The sequence below is a fragment of the Nicotiana sylvestris genome, chromosome 3 (genome assembly GCF_000393655.2).
Source record: "Nicotiana sylvestris chromosome 3, ASM39365v2, whole genome shotgun sequence".
NCBI classification, from domain to species: domain Eukaryota; kingdom Viridiplantae; phylum Streptophyta; class Magnoliopsida; order Solanales; family Solanaceae; genus Nicotiana; species Nicotiana sylvestris.
Window position 1 is genome coordinate 185,263,036 of NC_091059.1, and position 20,545 is coordinate 185,283,580.

Here is a 20,545-nt window from a genome sequence, read left to right on the forward strand (position 1 = left end):
ATTCAATAAGGTGATTTTCAGCTGCTCCTTTTAGATGTCCTTAATATATATTCCTAGATAACCCAATATTAGTTGCCTAACGAGCACTTCAAATATCCTACAAACTCACAAATCAAAACCGTATGCTATAAAAAGAATGATTTTTTAAGTTGTGGGAGCATAAAATAATTGCCCGCGGACTGCAACCCAATTCACTATAACTGAATAGGATTTTATGGCATGAGAAAGATAAACTATTATTGCATAGTAGATGGAGAAAGGAATGAAAGATACTTTCGCCGGAGAAAGAATTCCGATGCCGAGACAATATAATTGTTTGGGATTTAGAATTGGAAACGTTTCCGTCAAATATAAAAAATAAAAAATATTATGGGAGAAAGATACAAATGCCCATGCAGAGCAAAATAATAACGGTCGATGCCCCTTCTTCCCCTATTTACCAGCAATGCCTTTACATATTCACCCATTCCTATCATCTTAGCAAAATCGTAAACATGTCCGATAATCAATGAAAAAGGGCCAAATATATTCATGTACTATGAAAAAAATTAAATATACCTTTCGTTATATTTGTGGTCCAAATATATATGTTTACCTCGAAAAATGTGAGTAACAATTAAAGATAATTTGTGATTTTAAAGATATGTGATATATTCTAATACTAGTGATTATACAAGTAATATTAAGCTTAAGTAAGAAGAATTGATGAACCAAATCAGTATTTGTTGGAGCAATAGGGGCCTCGAGTTTGATTATCCCAGGGACCTCGAGGTCAGCTAAGAACAATAAAGTATGAACAATAAAGTAAAGACAATAAAGCTGAAGAATAATTGTTGAGCACGTTAAATAAAAGCATAGTGGAATGTTCTATTGCTCTGGCGACTCTGCTGGGGATATAGAACCCAGAACTTCTGGTTTAGGGTTCAAGAATTCGAGCTTAGAATAACTATTATAATTGACTTTATTTATTATATGATTTTTATATGTTTGAGCCTAATGTGCTAAATGCCACTTTTTACCGCTTTGATATTGTTTGAACTATATATAAATTGGTACGAAACATTCTTCTCTCTGAGTCTTATAAATCATCTGGGAAGTGTGCACATCGTCTTACTTCTTTTCTGTTAGAGTCATATCCCAATTTTAGAACGAGGTTCGGATAAGTTGCAAAGCCGGTGAAGCTTCTGTATTCTCGGTACGCTGCTCCCCCCGGCTCGAGCTCCGGCTCGAGTTGTCCGCTCGGGTAAGTCAGGTCTAGAACAATACACCCGGATTTTAAACTTAGAATAACATAGCCTCATGCCGGATCCCTAGTAGGAACGCTTGTTTGCATCACGTGCATTTGACTTTGGGGATTCAACACCGGGGTTGGGTACGTCTAGGACAGGTGTACCCGAAATAAAAAGACCATCCTGATGCATCTTACGTGCTACTTGTACATTTACTTGCTTCGGCTTGCATGTTGACCGGCTTCTAGCACAAAAAAAAACTAAGAGTGAGGTAGGTATTTGAAAATCCTGAAACTCTGCCAAAATTCTAAAAAAAAACAAACAAAAAGAAAAATCATTTCAAAATGAGCCAAAATTTTCAAGTGGCATGTTTCCCCTGTTCCGTCAAAACTGACCGAACTACACGGGTCTGATTCTCACCGGATGTGAGATACGTAGGCAAACCTCATCGGTTCCGACCCCCAATTTTTAAAAATCCAAAAATATTTTCCTTTACTTCCTTTTTTAGAAAAGTCTTTCTTTGAGACCCCAATTTTCAAAAATTCAAAAAATATTTTCTTTTACTTCCTTTTTTAGAAAATCTTTCTTTAAGACCCCAATTTTCAAGAATCCAAAAATATTTTCTATTACTTCCTTCTTCAAAAAGTCTTTCTTTTAGTCCCCAATTTTTTAAAATACAAAAATATTTTCTTCTCAAAATCCAAAAATATTTTCATTCTTCTTTCAAAAATTAAAAAGAAAATTCAAGATTCAAAAATATTTTTTTTTCTTTAGAAGTATTTCTTTCATAAATTCAACATAAAAGTCCAAAATTCAAAAAGTATTTTCTTTCTTCTTTATAAGTCTTTCCTTTAGAAATTAAAAAAAAAATCAAAATCCAAAAAAAAAAAAAGATTTAGTTTATTTCCTTTATTCCTAATCTTTCCAAACTACGCAAAGATCTGATTCATGCGGCGTCATGATACGTAGGCGACCCATTTCAAGTTCGATCGACCATTTTAAAAACAAAAATCAAAATCAAAAAAAGAAGTAAAAATGAATAAAAAATGATGGTGATAATAATAAGGACCGACTAAGACCAATCTAACGTGTCTCTTGTTTTAAATTGTAAAGAAAGTTTGAGGTGGTCGGTTTGTGGTAAGCGGACAACACAAGATCCAAAGAAAAATGATAACTGACATTGAAGCTGTTGCGAGTGCTCAATAGACTCAGGGTCATAGGTTTCAACAAAAGTTTACCGTGGTTGAGGAAAATAGAATACTGAAACAGTAAATGGCTGAACTGTGTCAAGCATGGTCCAATGGCCAAGGACCGCCCTTTTCTTCTCATGGTTTCCCAGAGTTCACATCCACCTTGACTACTGTCACACCTCCTTTTTACACGCACCCCGTAAAGGGCTATAGTATAAGGGAGTTTTTTCAATTAAAGGACAATCGAAATGGGATTTATTATAAAGATTCAGAGTCGTCACTTGGGAGATTTATGGTGTCCCAAGTCACCGGTTGAATCCCGAATCGAGGAAAATACTGACTCTGTTTAATAGTCCGCGAACCAGAAATCCAAGTAAGGAATTTTGTTAACCCGGGAGAACGTGTTAGGCATTCCCGAGTTCCGTGGTTCTAGCACGGTCGCTCAACTGTTATATTCGGCTTAATTATCTGGTTTTAAAACACCTTTAAGACCTATGTGCATTTTACTTTTAACCGCTTTTAATTGATTTTTAAAGAAGATTGAACGTCGTTTAAAACGTGCCTTTGGATCGCGCCACATGAAATACACCCGCAATCCAGAACACATTTTATTCAACGTTTTAGGATTTGGATTTGGGTCACATGAAATGCGCACCCAAGTTTAGGAAGATAATATTATTATAATACGCGCCTAAAGCAACTACGCGTTTGGTAACTTTGCGAGGGCCATAGAAATTTCACTAAATGGCACGCCTCGAATTCTAAGGATTAAATTAAAATTAATTAGACAAGGGTCGTGCACTTGTCATTTTTGTTTGTCATGGCACACTTCGAATTATTCTAGCCAAACGGTTTTTCAAACTAATCCATGAGGGTCATATACTACTTGTGTTATAAGGGATGACTCGCCCCAATTATTGATAAGAGCCTAATTAATCAAAATGCCAAGTGTAGTCAAAGGTTTCTCTAAAGACTTACAAGATAGGGTCGGTTATTTAGGCAAATGGGTTTAACCCAACTCTAAATGAGCTTATGGATTAATGAATAAAGGGCCGCACAATTTAGGCCCAAGCGCGAGCCCAAGCCTTTGGGGAGACTGGGCGTCAGCGGAAAGGGGGATTCTAGATCGAGTCCCTAAGGCACACCAGCAGCGTCTGAAAAATATCACTGGGTATAACGTGAGTCCAAATGGCTAGCAACGGAACACCCATATATATTCAATCAGCCTTCGAATGCTCAATGCATGATTATGTGCAGTTTAACAATAATTTAGTTTGCAAGTAGTTGAAAGTCTGATTAAAATGACTAGCAGTAGGCAGCTTACTTTCAGACCTCCAGATTAACTTACAATAAAGGCCTGAAGATTTAAAAACAAATCAAACCAATCTCGTTTAAGTAAAACCCAACTAACAATTGATCATTTCGCGGTGAACTCAAACGTACATCAACATCAAAGAGTCCCAGTAACTCACAGCCAAAAACTAACCGAAATCCATAACAAACCAGCGTGAAATTAGCAATTACAAAACCTAAAGTCTTACTAACATGAGTTCGAACTTATTCAAAGGCCAAAGTCCATGAGCCAACCAGTGCTACAGGGCAGGTTTACAGCTAAACAATTAAAGTGAACATGATAAAGGGAAGGTCAAACTTCTCTACACATTCTGATAGTTTCGCAAAGACATGATTGACATTTATGAACAAGACATAAGTATGGCTAAGCTTAGCACTGACTTACAGCACTGTAACAGTCCAATAGTCCAACATCACTTATAACACATAGGTGCAAATCCAAAGTCTAAAAAGGAAATATACTATAAACTATATAACTAACTACTCATAATGATTAACGAGAAAAATGTGCAGAAATCACAAGAAGTCCAATAGCCTGTGCTCGAAGGAACAAAACAGTCATTTCAGCTTGATTTCGTAAAACTTCTGGTCTACATTTACTCAGGGTTCAAATGTCTTTACATACCTGAAAATGTGAAGAAAACAACAACGAGGTAATCAAAGGTCCAGCAGCAGTAACGAACAGCAGAGTGGAACTCAAATCCAATGAAACAGTGTACCAAAAACAGCTCAAACCCCAGAAAATACAATTCAGCAGACCAGATTACAGTGTCAAACACACTTTCAACCAAGCAAACACCAAAACCTAGCCTTAATGACTAAATCTTAAGCCATTTTGAAGTCCAAGCCTTCAGGAAATTGATTTAAGAGGAGAATGATTTCAGATTATCAGGCTAAAATTCAATGGAACAATGTTTTTCCTAGAGTTTTCAGTCGTTGCAGATTTTTGGATTCTTAGCTCTTGGATCTCTTCCGTCTCCTTTCAATGCAAGAAATGTTGCCTTTATAGGCAAGATAGTAGGGCAACCTAACTAATCAACAGATTTGTACTTCGACCATTTTTGAATTTTTATTTTAGCTTAGACACCCCTAGTTTAAATTCAGTTTTTGCAAAGCAGTCCCCTCCCCAACTTCCTAGAAGCTTCCCAAACAGTTGCAAATAGATTCCCTCACTAAAACTACCCAAAATAACCCCATACCCCTGTTATTTCCCATTTGAACCTTAAGAGACCAAATAGCGCATGGGTCAAATTGACCCCATTCAGATGTTACGGGTATTTAAATTCAGGTCGAATCCCCTCTTGGGCTTTTGGTTTTGTCGAAGCCTCATTTCAAAATTGAATGTTTAAAGGTCCTTACCAATTCATTTACAGAGCCCTGAAGACTCATGCAATTCTGGGCCCAAAGAAACTTAAAAAAAAATGGAAAACAAATACTAATACTAATTAAGCGAGTTCTAAAACTAACATGCAAATACGGATGGCTTGAAGAGATGAAAAGATGAAAAATAAAAATCAGAAAAATAAAAGAAAGAGTAGGAGAAGATGAGAGGGAGCAAAAAATAAAAATTAAATCTCAAAAAGTCAAGAAAGGAAAAATACCTAAAAAAAAATCTCGGGAAAACAAGAAATAGCATTCACACCTCGAAATCTCCAATTTCCGGCCCAGTCCGAGATTAATCATATGTTCTTTGTCAAAAACACGCGATTAAAGTCGGACTGAGCCTTAAAATCTTCAACAAACCCTTGATTTGAGACCTGGGGATTTTACGGTTCAATTTCTGATCTAATATTTGCGAGGATTGGGTAACATTCGAGGGAAACAGAGTTGGGATTTGGAACGAGGGGGTCAGGGTGGTTATATGGTGTGTTTTTGGTGAGGATTAGAGCCGGCGCCGCTGGGCTAGGGAGGTGGGAGTTAGGGCGGCGTCGCTAGGGTTTGTTAGGGGTAAGGGAGTTCTGAGGGGTGAGGAAGATGAGTGAGGGGTAGGGGGGGGGTGTTTGGACACTTATATATATAAAAAAACTCACTCCCCAGCCATTGGATCGAGCCAATCTCGACGGCTCGGATGAGTTATAACATAAACAAGGTCGTTTGGTGTTACTGGGGTGACCGGACCGGGTATGGCGCGGGTTTGAGCCGGGTTTCGTGGGTTTGGACGGGTACGAGGGGGGGAAGACTTGGGCCTGGGCGTATTTTCACTGAAGGTAGCCCAAATTTGGGTCTTCTTCCAACTCTTTTCATTTTTCCTTTCTTTTGATTTTTTTCTTTTTCCCTTTTTTTCTTTCCTAATTTCTTTTAAAAATCAAATTAAAAATTCAAAATAAGACCTAAATTAATTCCTAATCATATTATCCTATCAAATTGAATTAACTAACTCTAAATAATGCTCACCACCACTAATTAAATGCCAAGTTAAAGGAAACCAACAAAAATTCGAAAAATTACAATTAAAGTGCAAAAATTAACTATTTTTTGTGATGTTTCTCATTTTTATAAAACACTAAATTATTAATTAATTCAAAACTACAAAAATTAAATCCTAAATGCAAATACAGCGTATTTTTTTGTATTTTTCATTAATTAAACAAAATATAAATGCGCAGACAAATGCAAGCAATTACCAGAAAATGCCACAAAAATCCCCAAAATTGCAAACACTAAAAGAAATTGTTTTGTTTTGAATTTATGGGAGTAATTCATATAGGGCAAAAATCACGTGCTCATAGCTGCCCCTCTTTGCTCGGAAACACGAAGAGTTTTCGTGCAAAGATAAAGTGAGCGGATACGAGCGATTTTTACTCGTTTGAATACTCTGTGGGAAGCATTTTTGAAAGACTTGACCGCACCCTGCTTCCGAGGTTGCCTACATATCCTTGGCTAGAAAGGAATCAGGTCATTGTAGTTTGGGAAGTTTTGGTAGCTGGGACTACCATGAAGCTGTGATTTCACTATTGTTGCTGCTGCTGCTACTGCTTACTGAACCCCCTTGTTACACCATGTCAAAATAAAACAAGAAGCTAGACTAGACTATGATCTATGGATTACAAAAGTCACATCTAGATCTTCAAACTTGATCTTGTGTTTCTTGTTGCCTTGTTATTCTCTATTCTCTCGGAGACATCCATTTGTTGCCACCTTGAATTGTAAACTGAGATGTTTTCCCCTTTTTCAGGTGGGTGCCTGACTGTTGAACTTGATATATATTCTTATGCTATCCAGGTGGGCTCCTGACTTCAAAACGTGAATGTATTCCCATGCTATCCAGGCGGGCTCCTGACTGCTGACTTGAAATGCATTCCTTTCTCTTCAGGAGGGCTCCTGACTTCAAAATAAACAAAGCAAAGAATTTGAAAGCTAAAACTTAAATGGCACTCCCTTGTTCTCCCGGCGAGCTCCTGACTACTGCGCTTGAATTTATTCCTTGCTCTCCAGGCGGGCTCCTGACTTCAATCTGAAATGTAATCTTTGCTCTCCAGGCGGGCTCCTGACTTTAAAATGAACAAAGCAAAGAATTTGAAAACTAAAACTTAAATTGTACTCCCTTGTTCTCCAGGCGGGATCCTGATTGCTGCGTTTGAATGTATTCCCTGCTCTCCAGGCAGGCTCCTAACTTCAACTTGAAATGTATTCCCTGCACTCTAGGCGGGCTCCTGACTTCAAAATGAATGTATTCCCATGCTATCCAGGTGGGCTCCTGACTGCTGACTTGAAATGCATTCCCTGCTCTTCAGGCGGGCTCCTGACTTCAAAATAAACAAAGCAAAGAATTTGAAAGCTAAAACTTAAATGGTACTCCCTTGTTCTCCCGGCAGGCTCCTGACTACTGCGCTTGAATGTATTCCCTGCTCTCCAGGCGGGCTCCTGACTTCAACTTGAAATGTATTCCTTGCTCTCCAGACGGGCTCCTGACTTCAAAATGAACAAAGCAAAGAATTTGAAAACTAAAACTTAAATTGTACTCCCTTGTTCTCCAGGCGGGATCCTGATTGCTGCGTTTAAATATATTTCCTGCTCTCCAGGCGGGCTCCTGACTTCAACTTGAAATGTATTCCCTGCTCTCCAGGCGGGCTCCTGACTTCAAAATGAATGTACTCCCATGTTATCCAGGCGGTCTCCTAACTGCTGACTTGAAATGCATTCCCTGCTCTTCAGGCGGGCTCCGGACTTCAAAATAAACAAAGCAAAGAATTTGAAAGCTAAAACTTAAATGGTACTCCCTTGTTCTCCAGGCAGGCTCCTGTCTGCTGCGCTTGAATGTATTCCCTACTCTCCAAGCGGGCTCCTGACTTCAAAATGAATGTATTCCCTACTCTCCAGGTGGGCTCCTGACTTCAAAATGAACAAAGAAAAGAATTTGAAAACTAAAACTTAAATTGTACTCCCTTGTTCTCCAGGCGGGATCCTGATTGTTGCGTTTGAATGTATTCCCTACTCTCCAGGCGGGCTCCTGACTTCAACTTGAAATGTATTCCCTGCTCTCCAGGCGGGCTCCTGACTTCAAAATGAACAAAGCAAAGAATTTGAAAACTAAAACTTAAATTATACTCCCTTGTTCTCCAGGCAGGATCCTGATTGCTGCGCTTGAAAGTATTCCCTGCTCTCCAGGCGGGCTCCTGACTTCAACTTGAAATGTATTCCTTGCTCTCCAGGCGGGCTCCTGATTGCTGGACTTGAAATGTATTCCCTGCTCTCCAGGCGGGCTCCTGACTTCTAACTTGAAATATATTCCTTGCTCTCCAGGCGGGCTCCTGACTTCAAGATAGACAAAACAAAGAATTTTTTCTGCCACAGTTTGGCGGCTATGGACAGATGTGGTTGTAAAACTAAATCATATTACCAAGTGTTACTAAGGATTTGAAAGCTAGGTCCCATTATTCAGGGGGTCCTGACAACTCTTAACTAAACGACAATTTAAAATCTAAGGTATATCTTCTACAGGTGTGACATTTGCTAAATCTTGCTATCTAAGAGGATCTTTAAACTACTCCCCATTATCCAGGAGGGTCCTAAAAATCAAAGGTCAAATTTTATCTTAAGGGTGACAACTTTCATGTCTGAATTATACTACCCTACAGCAGAGTTTACGCTAAATGTTGTTATCTAATCGAAATCTTAAAGCTAAGTCCCATTATTCAGGAGGGTCCTGGAAACTCCTAATTGAATCCTATCTCGAACATGCTAACTTATATTCTTCTGGGATACATTTATGCTAGATTATGCTATTTCTGAACTTTAAACTAGGTCCCATTTTCCAGGAGGGTTCTGAAAATCAAAAATCAAACCTGTGTGGTGACCGCCTTTCTCCACGGAGAGTTCCTCTGAAACAAACTAACTTTTCTGCCCCTGTTTCAATCAAAGAAAATTTGTCAGTTTAAAATGGTGGTTAGCCGATGGCATTCTTGCTGAAGATCTTTCCGCTGCATTGTTTTGTTCGATTGGATTCCCCGAACTGGCCCTAAACCGCTTTGACTTTTTGACTGACTTTCAAACCCCATGACCTTTGACGAGCCGAGTGTTCTATACCCCCGCTGTTGCTTTACCTCTGACCTTTTTATCTGAGACTTTGCATCTCCCATGACATTACCAATCCATTCCACCAATGAAACTTCCGGTGATTCCTTGTACCCCTCTCTTGCATCATGTTATCCTTAGTATGCTTTGACCACTCCGTGCTTTGCAATTTTGGAAGTTGGTAGTGAGCTTTGAAATCCTTTTCCCTTGCTTTGAACAAGACTGACATTGAAACATCTTAGACAAATACCCAAAAGAAAATGAAATGCAATGACTTCGCGGGTTAAGGATAAGAAGAATCCAAAACTAGATGGTTGCTACAGACGAAAAAAGAGAAAGAAACTTATCTGAGTGGAACAGCTGGTACCAATGATCATGACATGCATTTCAGATTAACCGGCCCAATCTGTCCAACCAATCAGCTTTCAGTTGTCGTACCTTGTTGCCCCAGAATTTCCATAACCTGATTTCTTCACCCAAATCCTGACCTTGTTCATCCTGTGGTGCCTTTAAAGGTTTTCACCAGCAGACCTCTTTCATTCGTTCATCTCTCAACTCACTTTCGCCTTACGGTGCCCGTGAGGGTTTTCACCAATAAGACTCTCTCATTCTTTGCTTTCTCTCAGCTCCCATCGCCTCATGGTGCCCGAGAGGGTCTTCACCAATAAGACTCTCTCATTTTTTATTTCTCTCAGCTACCATCGCCCTATGGTGCCTGTGAAGGTTTTCACCAATAAGACTCTCTCATTTTTATTTTTCCTGCTTGAACCAGAGTGTTGCCCCTGACATGAATTACCTTTACCTGCTCGACTTGGCATTTCTCAAAGACTGATCAGAAGGTCTTTCTTTGGACCGTAATATGGGCCTTTGGACAGGGTTAAAAAGAAAGGGTATAAAAGGCTCGAAACAATTTAAATGGGTTAAAATTACAACTTTCCGAATCATTTTTCTCACAACAACTACAACTTCTACGCCAGTTTCTTACATGAGGACTTTTGGATTTTGTTTTGATGGGACCGAACCGTGAGGCTGCCTATTGTCACACCTCCTTTTTCCGCACCCGCGAGGGCGCAAGGGAGTTTTTTCCAATTAAAGGACAATCGAAACGGGATTGGTTTAATTATTTCAGAGTCGCCACTTGGGAGATTTAGGGTGTCCCAAGTCACCAATTTTAATCCCGAATCGAGGAAAAGAATGACTCCATATTACAGTCTGCGCACCAGAAATCCGGATAAGGAATTCTGTTAACCCGGGAGAAGGTGTTAGGCATTCCCGAGTTCCGTGGTTCTAGCACGGTCGCTCAACTGTTATATTCGGCTTGATTATCTGATTTTATACAAGTGTAAACTTATGTGCAAAATTTAACTTTTAACCGCTTTTATCATTATTATTTACTGTTTTTATCAAGAATTGCAACGTTGTGAAAATGTATCTCGAACCGCGTTACAATCAATGTACCCGTGGTCGTCGACACACTTTGACTCCGTTGAGATTTGGATTTGGGTCACATCAATGTGCACCCGAGTTTAAGGAAATTAAATTATTAAAGGCGCGCCTAAAGCGACTAGCGTATCATTTACTTTGGGTAAGGCCGTGGAATTTTACTAAACGGTCCATCCCGAAATCTAAGCAATTTTTAAGGCAAATATTTATTGAGGGCCCCGCAATTTTGTATTTTTATTTGGCGAGGCTCATCTCATTCTATTTTAAAAGGAATTTGCGACGTCATAGACATGCATCTCGAACCACGTCACAATCAATGTACCCGTGATTAGAAACACATTTTGGATCCGTCGAGATTTGGATTTGGGTCACATAAATGCACACCCGAATTTAAGAAGGTAAAATTATTAAGTACGCGCTTAAAGAGGCTATCACGTTATTATTCCGGGAAGGTCGTGAGATTTGCTAAACGACCCACCTTAGGGACTGAATGCTTCAACATATATATATTTAACAAGGACCCCGCAATTTGTGCATTTTTCTTTATTTTTTGTCGAGGCTCATCTCGTCCTTATTTTAAAAGGATATCCTATAGCAACTACGTTTCTTGTTGCGTTTGTCTCTACTAATTGAAAACAGTAGATAGCCCTAATTAATTACATGCTTGCAAGTTATCTATACAGAGTTCCGAGTGCTTGCACAAAATCAGAAGCACGGCCACGTACACAGTCGGCCGAGCAAAAATTAAGGGCCCAAATCCAGCCCATGCGTGATGGACCAGACCTGGGCCATTGTTCGTTCGATGCAGGCCTGCTTGGTCTGTTTCGACCCGGGCTCGACCTTCGTGAGGTTGAGATTGCAGTCTCCGTGTTCTTTGTCTTAAAACATGATTTACCAGTTATATGAAGCAGTTTATCAGAAAGGAAAGAACTTAATTAATAGAGTACGATTTTCATGCTTGGCCTACATTAAAGGACATATTACAAAGTAAAACTAAGTCTGAGATACAACCTATTTCATTGGGAATATTTTCACCTATCAGCATACATATGTAAACTATCATTCAGCTAATCTATATTGATATACACTGGGCATACAGGCTACTTCTATTGTCAACACAGGAATGAAAATTATTATACAGTGCATGATATCTAATGTAACAATCTATGTATGAAAGTCAACTTCAGGTCTTTTCTTTTTGTATTCATGCTCAATGTTCCAATTACCATTTGACAGTGCATTGGTTGTGTACCTGGTATAGAGGACAAAGAAGAAAGGAATGATCAGCTGGGCAGTATGCAATAAACACAGCAACAGCAGATACACAGCAACAACACAACAACAAACCAACAACCACAAGTGTTTTCCACAGTCCACAGACAACCAGCGACAGTTTCCAGAACAAAGAAAACCAGCAGATGGTCGAGCACCAAACAAGTAATCCCAGAAAAGAGTAATGAAACAACAGAAGTAACAGAGTGTTCAATGCAGCAACACCAGCAGTTCAACAATCACAAGCAGCTCAATCAGTGCAAACAACAGAACTTGGCCAAGACAACTTGACCAATATGAACTCTTATGTAGCTTTCAGACAGTGTTTGGTTACAGTGTTTACTGGAAATTTCCTTATGTTTTCAGTTTTCTTTAAACTCACAAGACCTCTCTCAAGACTAAAATTTCCAGCCCCTTTTAAGTTCTGAAATGGCCTATTTATAAGCCAAACAACCAGTGCAGTTTGATTGCCTGGATTCTGCCAATTTGCAGACTGCCCACACCTCTTAAATCCCATGCCTAAGCATCTTTTTGATGCCAGCCATTTGTTCCCCACGCCTGGCTTATTCTTTAATCAAAAGTTATGGGCTCATTTTAGTATTCATTTTAAACCCCATACTCTTGTGTCTTGTTCCCCATTGGCATTAATTTAATCCCAAATTAGTACCCTACTTGTCAGCTCATTTAAACTAATCATTTTTGTTCTTTTTAAACAGCCAAATTACCCCTGTTAATCCCTGGTTATTACTGTCTTGGCCCTCTGCAATAATGGGTCATTTTGAACTTTTTGAAAAATTTAAAATCGAAGCTGCCCTAGACTGAATCTTTCAGTTGTTTTGTAATGCAGTTTATAGGCTAATTTCAGGCAATGTCGAGCATTCAGTAAGTGACATGGTTCATTTAGTCATGTGAAATTATTAGCTTATTTGATCCATTAGTTATAGAGAACTAATCAACGACGTTTATCGAGTCGACTATACTAATTATAACAGGTAATAATCAGTCGTTCAAATAAACAAACACATACAGGGACCTAAAGGGCTTCGGGCAACTTTGGTCAATCACTGGGAACCTATATAAGTTATTTATGCGACGACTATCCTAATCGGACATGCTTATCACATGATACATTCAAATCATACACAGAAAACAATCGACCAAATAAAAAGGTCTTTGACAGAGATGGAAGAAATTAAGAAAACTATCAGAAAATAACAAACAATCACAACAAAGCATGCTAACGACTTAATTAGCAGTTGAATAAAACAAAAAGGAAAAGAAAAACTTACCGAAAAATGTTTAAACCAAACTGACCCAAATCTGACTCAACTTTGACCATTTGAGGCCGAACAAACTTTAACCAGGGTGTTCTCACATGAGAACACCTTGGTTAAGGTCTATTAGACCTCAGACCCCTGTCAAGACTGGCCGGATTCCACAGGTTCATGTGTTCTAGGGTCTGGATTTTCAGATCTGGTTTTTTAGAAGTTGTGGGTAGATTCGGACCAAACCAAGCTTGGTTTGGTCACGAGGAAGTCATGGGATTGTCTGGTACGAAGATGGTGAGGTTTGGTATAGATCGAGTTTTGTCTCGAATCTTCAAATCCAGATTCGAGACGATGGGAGGTGATTCGAGGTACATGGTTAGTGGATTCGTGTTCAGGGTGGTTGGATGTTTCAGGGGTGTGAAGGGGGTGGTCACCGGCGTTCATGCCGCCGGGTTCTGGTGAAAGGGAAACTAGGGCGGCTGCTAGGGTTTGGGGGTTTCAGGGCTTGGGGAAGGAGATGAGTGAAGGGTGGGGTTCGGATAGGGGGCGTGGGGTATGAGGGAAAGCTTATATACGGAGTAGGGGATTAGATCTGAGCCGTTAGATCAGATGATCTCAACGGCTTGGATCTGATGGTGAGGGGTGAGACGAGGTCGTTCGATATTAAAACGGGGTCGTTTGGTTTAAGTGAGGGGTTGGGCTGAACCGGTAGCTGGGTCGGGTTTGGAAACGGGTTGCTGAAGGGGGGTCCTAGGCCGTTGGATTGGCCTGGATGGACGGCTCAGATCAAATGCCTTATACGGCGCCGTTTTGGGATGTGCCTGGGCAGGCATGGTTTGGACCGGGTCTTGGACGTGGTTTTGGGCCTATTTTTTATTTTATTTCCTGGGCCCAACCCGATTTTCATTCACTCTTTTCTTTTGTTTTTCTATTTTTTTTTAAACAAAAATGAAATAATAATAATAAAACAATGAAATTAAAACAAACAACAATGTAGCATTTTAACACAATTATCACAAAAATATTTAAGTAAGTTAAATCACAACCTAGAACGAACGATGCACATATATATATATATATATATATATATATATATATATATATATATATATTTGAATTTTCTTTTAATGACACATATTTTTTGTATTTTGTTTGATAATGATTAAATGCAAAATGGACAGACCCATAAATGACTAACAACACATGTCACGGAAAACTCGAAAAATTGTACAGCGAAATCATTTGTCACTATTTTTATTTTCTTTTGGAGCGATTGCTCGTAAAGCAAAAATCACGTGCTTACAGCTGCCCCTCTTTGCCCGAAGACACGAAGGGTTTTCGCGCAAAGATAAAGCGAGCGATTTTTGCCCGTCCGAATACTCCGTGTGAAGCATTTTTTTTGAAAAAGATTTGACCGAACCTTTGCTTCAAAGGTTTCCTACATATCCTGAGCTGAACAGGAATCAGGTCAATGTAGTTCGGGAAACTTTGGTAGCTGGGACTACCGTGTGACTGTAGTGCTTGCTGTTGTTGTGCGTTGTTGCCTGTTGTTGTAGGATGCTACTGCTCACTGATCTCCTTGTTACATTGTTCTTGAAAGGAAAAACAAGAAGCTAAGCTAGAGTATGAGATCTCATCTATCTTCAACTTGTTCTTGTTGCCTTGCTTTCTTGTCGGCTAACGCTTTCCTCTGATGCCCTTATTTTGTGAACTTGGGAGATGATGCTGGTCCTTCGCCTTTTCTGAATGCCAGTTTTCATCACTTTGCTTGATTTGCTGGGAACATGGCTTTCTTCTTTAAACATTTCAATGGTTTCTTCAGTGGTATGGCTTTCTTCATCAAAATTGTTATATTGGGCATGCTACAACGTTCCCAAACTGCTTCTTCTGAGACACGTTCCTTCTTCCTTTTGAATCACGCGCTTGCTTTTGTAACCTTCTGTCTTCAGGTGGGGTGACTGATTCCAAAATCTAGAGCTGAATGTATTCCCGCATTATACTGGTGGGCGACCTAGAACTTAAATGTATTCCCGCATTATACTGGTGGGCGACCTAGAACTTAAATGTATTCCCGCATTATACTGGTGGGCGACCTAGAACTTAAATGTATTCCCGCATTTTACTGGTGGGCGACCTAGAACTTAAATGTATTCCCGCATTATACTGGTGGGCGACCTAGAACTTAAATGTATTCCCGCATTATACTGGTGGGCGACCTAGAACTTAAATGTATTCCCGCATTATACTGGTGGGCGACCTATAACTTAAATGTATTCCCGCATTTTACTGGTGGGCGACCTAGAACTTAAATGTATTCCCGCATTATACTGGTGGGCGACCTAGAACTTAAATGTATTCCCGCATTATACTGGTGGGCGACCTAGAACTTAAATGTATTCCCGCATTTTACTGGTGGGCGACCTAGAACTTAAATGTATTCCCGCATTATACTGGTGGGCGACCTAGAACTTAAATGTATTCCCGCATTTTACTGGTGGGCGACCTAGAACTTAAATGTATTCCCGCATTATACTGGTGGGCGACCTAGAACTTAAATGTATTCCCGCATTATACTGGTGGGCGACCTAGAACTTAAATGTATTCCCGCATTTTACTTGGTGGGCGACCTAGAACTTAAATGTATTCCCGCATTATACTGGTGGGCGACCTAGAACTTAAATGTATTCCCGCATTTTACTGGTGGGCAACCTAGAACTTAAATGTATTCCCGCATTATACTGGTGGGCGACCTAGAACTTAAATGTATTCCCGCATTATACTGGTGGGCGACCTAGAACTTAAATGTATTCCCGCATTTTACTGGTGGGCGACCTAGAACTTAAATGTATTCCCGCATTATACTGGTGGGCGACCTAGAACTTAAATGTATTCCCGCATTTTACTGGTGGGCGACCTAGAACTTAAATGTATTCCCGCATTATACTGGTGGGCGACCTAGAATTAAATGTATTCCCGCATTATACTGGTGGGCGACCTAGAACTTAAATGTATTCCCGCATTTTACTGGTGGGCGACCTAGAACTTAAATGTATTCCCGCATTATACTGGTGGGCGACCTAGAACTTAAATGTATTCCCGCATTATACTGGTGGGCGACCTAGAACTTAAATGTATTCCCGCATTATACCGGTGGGCGACCTAGAACTTAAATGTATTCCCGCATTATACTGGTGGGCGACCTAGAACTTAAATGTATTCCCGCATTATACTGGTGGGCGACCTAGAACTTAAATGTATTCCCGCATTTTACTGGTGGGCGACCTAGAACTTAAATGTATTCCCGCATTTTACTGGTGGGCGACCTAGAACTTAAATGTATTCCCGCATTATACTGGTGGGCGACCTAGAACTTAAATGTATTCCCGCATTATACTGGTGGGCGACCTAGAACTTAAATGTATTCCCGCATTATACTAGTGGGCGACCTAGAACTTAAATGTATTCCCGCATTTTACTGGTGGGCGACCTAGAACTTAAATGTATTCCCGCATTATACTGGTGGGCGACCTAGAACTTAAATGTATTCCCGCATTTTACTGGTGGGCGACCTAGAACTTAAATGTATTCCCGCATTATACTGGTGGGCGACCTAGAACTTAAATGTATTCCCACATTATACTGGTGGGCGACCTAGAACTTAAATGTATTTCCGCATTATACTGGTGGACGACCTAGAGCTTAAATGTATTCCCGCATTTTACTGGTGGGCGACCTAGAACTTAAATGTATTCCCGCATTATACTGGTGGGCGACCTAGAACTTGAAAGTATTGAAATTGTTTCCCCGTTCTTCCGAGAAAATTTTCGACAATTGGCAGAAAATTTTCTGCCCCGGTTTTTGGTGATTTCCCTGTCGTTGCGTTTTGCCGCCCTTATCAATCCTTTGTTTTCCTGCAGCAGACAAAAGGATTTAGTTAGTTTTAATCGTGGTGGTAGAGGGTGCCTTTCCGACGGATGATTTTTCCTCTCTTCCCATTTTCTTGCTCTATGTCCCCCTAATTGGTTGGTGGGCAAAATTGCCTGCTGGGGGTCTCTAGCCTGCTGGGGATTGGTTTTCAATTTATCCCCTTTTCTGCTTTCTCTTTAAGCACATGCTGTGGGAGTCTGCTTTTAACTCCCGAAACCACTCCCTTTAGGAGTTTACTTCCTCCAAAACTGTCGGGCACGATCACTGCATTGCCTGGGACCGGCCTTTAAGACTGTTTGTATTATCCTGCATTGGATGAATTCCCCTTCGGTTTCTGGTAGTAAGCTTTGAAAAATCCTTTCAAGACAAATTTTTAGGAAAAGAAATAAAAGATAGAAAAGGAGAAAATCTTTCTGAACCAATATTTGGCGGGAGAAGAAACTCAGAAGAACTTATCTGGAGGACATGACTGGTCCCCGTGATCATGACGTGCACCACAGATTCCCGACCCAGTCTATTTGTATCAATCGATTTTCCCGATGGTCTAACTTGCTGGGGATGATAAAGGAGTGTCCATTTCGTTTCGAATGTGGTAGCTTTTGTTGATCTATCTTGTCGCCTCATAGTGCCATTCGAGGGGTTTTCACTAATGAGACTCTCTCTTTTCTCTCATCTCCCGACGCCTTATGGTGCCTGTGAAGGTTTTCACCAACAAGACTCTCTCATTTTATATCCCTCATCTTACGTCACCTTTCGGTGCCTGTGAAGGTTTTCACCGATAAGACTCTCTCATTTTATTTCTTTCATCTTACATCGCCTCTCGGTGCCTGTGAAGGTTTTCACCGATAAGACTCTCTCCTTTTATTTCTTTCGAGGAATCGGGGTGCTGTAGATACGCCCCTCTCTTCTGGAGATTCCTTTGATCATCAATTCATTCCCAGTCTTACGATCCTCCTCTTTGCTGGGGATCGGTGTATTATTCTCGGCCTTATTTGCCTGACTTGGCATCTCTTGGACATCGATCGGGAGGTCTTTTGGACATTGATGTTGGTTTTGGTGTGGGGTTAAAGAAAGGCTATGAAAATAATTTGATGGGTGATGTGCTACAACTTTTGGAATCAAACCTTTGTTGGAACTTAAAACATAACTTCTGCCCCAGTTTTCTTGCTTGGGGAATTTATTTTTTTACACTTATGTTGAGCTATGTGCGTTACGCACACTGTGCCTATTATGCACACTATGTGCATTATGTATCCTATATTCACTATGATGCATACTATGACCGAGCCGTGAGGCGCCTACGTATCCTTTTTAAGGAATCAGGTCAAACGTAGTTCCCACAGTTTTGTATTTCTTATGATTTTTATCTTCCTTTTTCTTTTTCCTTCTTTTCATTTTTCTTTTTCTTTTCTTTTAGTGATTCCAAAAGAGGGGTATGAAAGAATAACTTAAGGCTCAAAAAGGGGGAAGCAAGGGTTAAAAAGTGTTTGGATAGAAGAAAGAATTGCCTCCGTCATCTCATTATCCAATAAATGCCAAATACAAACAAATAAACCAAAAATTGCCATAATTAAAGAAATTATGCATAATATCTCTTGACTGCATCTGAATTGATAGTCATGTCGACATATCTACCCTCGACATCTGTCAAACACAAAGCACCGTTGGACAATACTCTGGTCACGATATAAGGCCCTTGCCAATTTGGGGCGAATTTGCCTTTTGCCTCGACCTGATATGGGAGGATCTTCTTCAATACCTGCTGCCCTACTTCAAACTTCCTGGGGTGCACCTTCTTATTATATGTTCTCGCCATTCTCTTCTGGTATAGCTGACCATGGCACACTGCTGCCAATCTTTTCTCATCTATCAAGCTCAACTGTTCTAATCGAGCTTTGACCCATTCATCATCATTAATCCCGGCTTCAGCGACAATCCGGAGGGACGGAATTTCGACTTCCGCTGGTATTACGGCCTCAGTTCCGTACACCAACAAATAAGGAGTTGTGCCTATGGAAGTTCGGACGGTAGTGCGGTAACCCAACAAAGCAAAGGGTAATCTCTCGTGCCATTGTCTGGACCCTTCCACCATCTTTCGCAGTATCTTCTTGATATTCTTATTGGCTGCTTCGACCGCTCCATTCGCCTTGGAACGATATGGGGTGGAATTGCGGTGTATAATCTTGAATTGTTGGCATACCTCTCTCATCAGACTGCTATTAAGATTCGCACCATTATCCGTGATGATTACTTTTGGGATCCCAAATCTGCAGATGATATGGGAGCGAACAAAGTCCACCACTGCCTTTTTGGTTACCGACTTGAAGGTTTTAGCCTCAACCCATTTGGTGAAGTAATCAATGGTCACTAGAATGAATCTATGGCCGTTGGATGCTACTGGTTTAATAGGTCCAATGACATCCATGCCCCCATGCTACAAACGGCCAGGGTGCTGACATCGTATGTAACTCTGTTGGCGGAGAATGAATCAGATCTCCATGTATCTGGCACTGATGGCATTTTCTTACGAAAGCGATACAGTCGTGTTCCATGGTGAGCCAATAACACCCTGTTCGAAGGATCTTTCTTGCCAATACATATCCGCTCATGTGTGGCCCACAAACTCCAGCATGTACCTCTGCCATAACCGTCGTTGCTTGACTGGCATCTATGCATCTCAACAATCCCAAATCCGGGGTTCTTTTGTACAATACTCCTCCGCTGAGGAAGAAACCATTCGACAAATGCCGAAGGGCTCTTTTTTGGTCTCCAGTGGCATGTTCTGGATATATCCCCATTCTGAGGTATTCCTTGATATCATGAAACCAGGGTTCGCCATCTGCTTCTTCTTCTATGGCATTGCAGTAGGCGTGCTGATCACGGACCTGGATGTGTAGAGGATCAACATACATTTTGTCAGGGTGGTGCAGCATTGATGCTAAGGTGGCCAAGGCATCCGCAACCTCATTGTGAACTCTCGGGATGTGTTTGAACTTCACCGATCGAAATTGCTTGCTCAGATCATGCAAGCATTGTCGGTATGGTATGAGTTTTAGATCTCGTGTTTCCCATTCACCCTGAATTTGATGTACCAAGAGGTCCGAGTCTCCCAAGACCAAGACGTCTTGGACATCCATGTCAGCAGCCAAGCGCAGACCCAGAATGCAAGCCTCATATTCGGCCATATTGTTGGTGCAATAGAAGCGTAGTTGAGCCGTAACAGGATAATGCCGTCCTGTTTCAGAAATGAGTACTGCTCCTATTCCAACCCCTTTTGCGTTTGCAGCTCCATCGAAGAAAAGCTTCCAACCCGGTTCCTCAGGTAATTCCAACTCATTTGTATGCATTA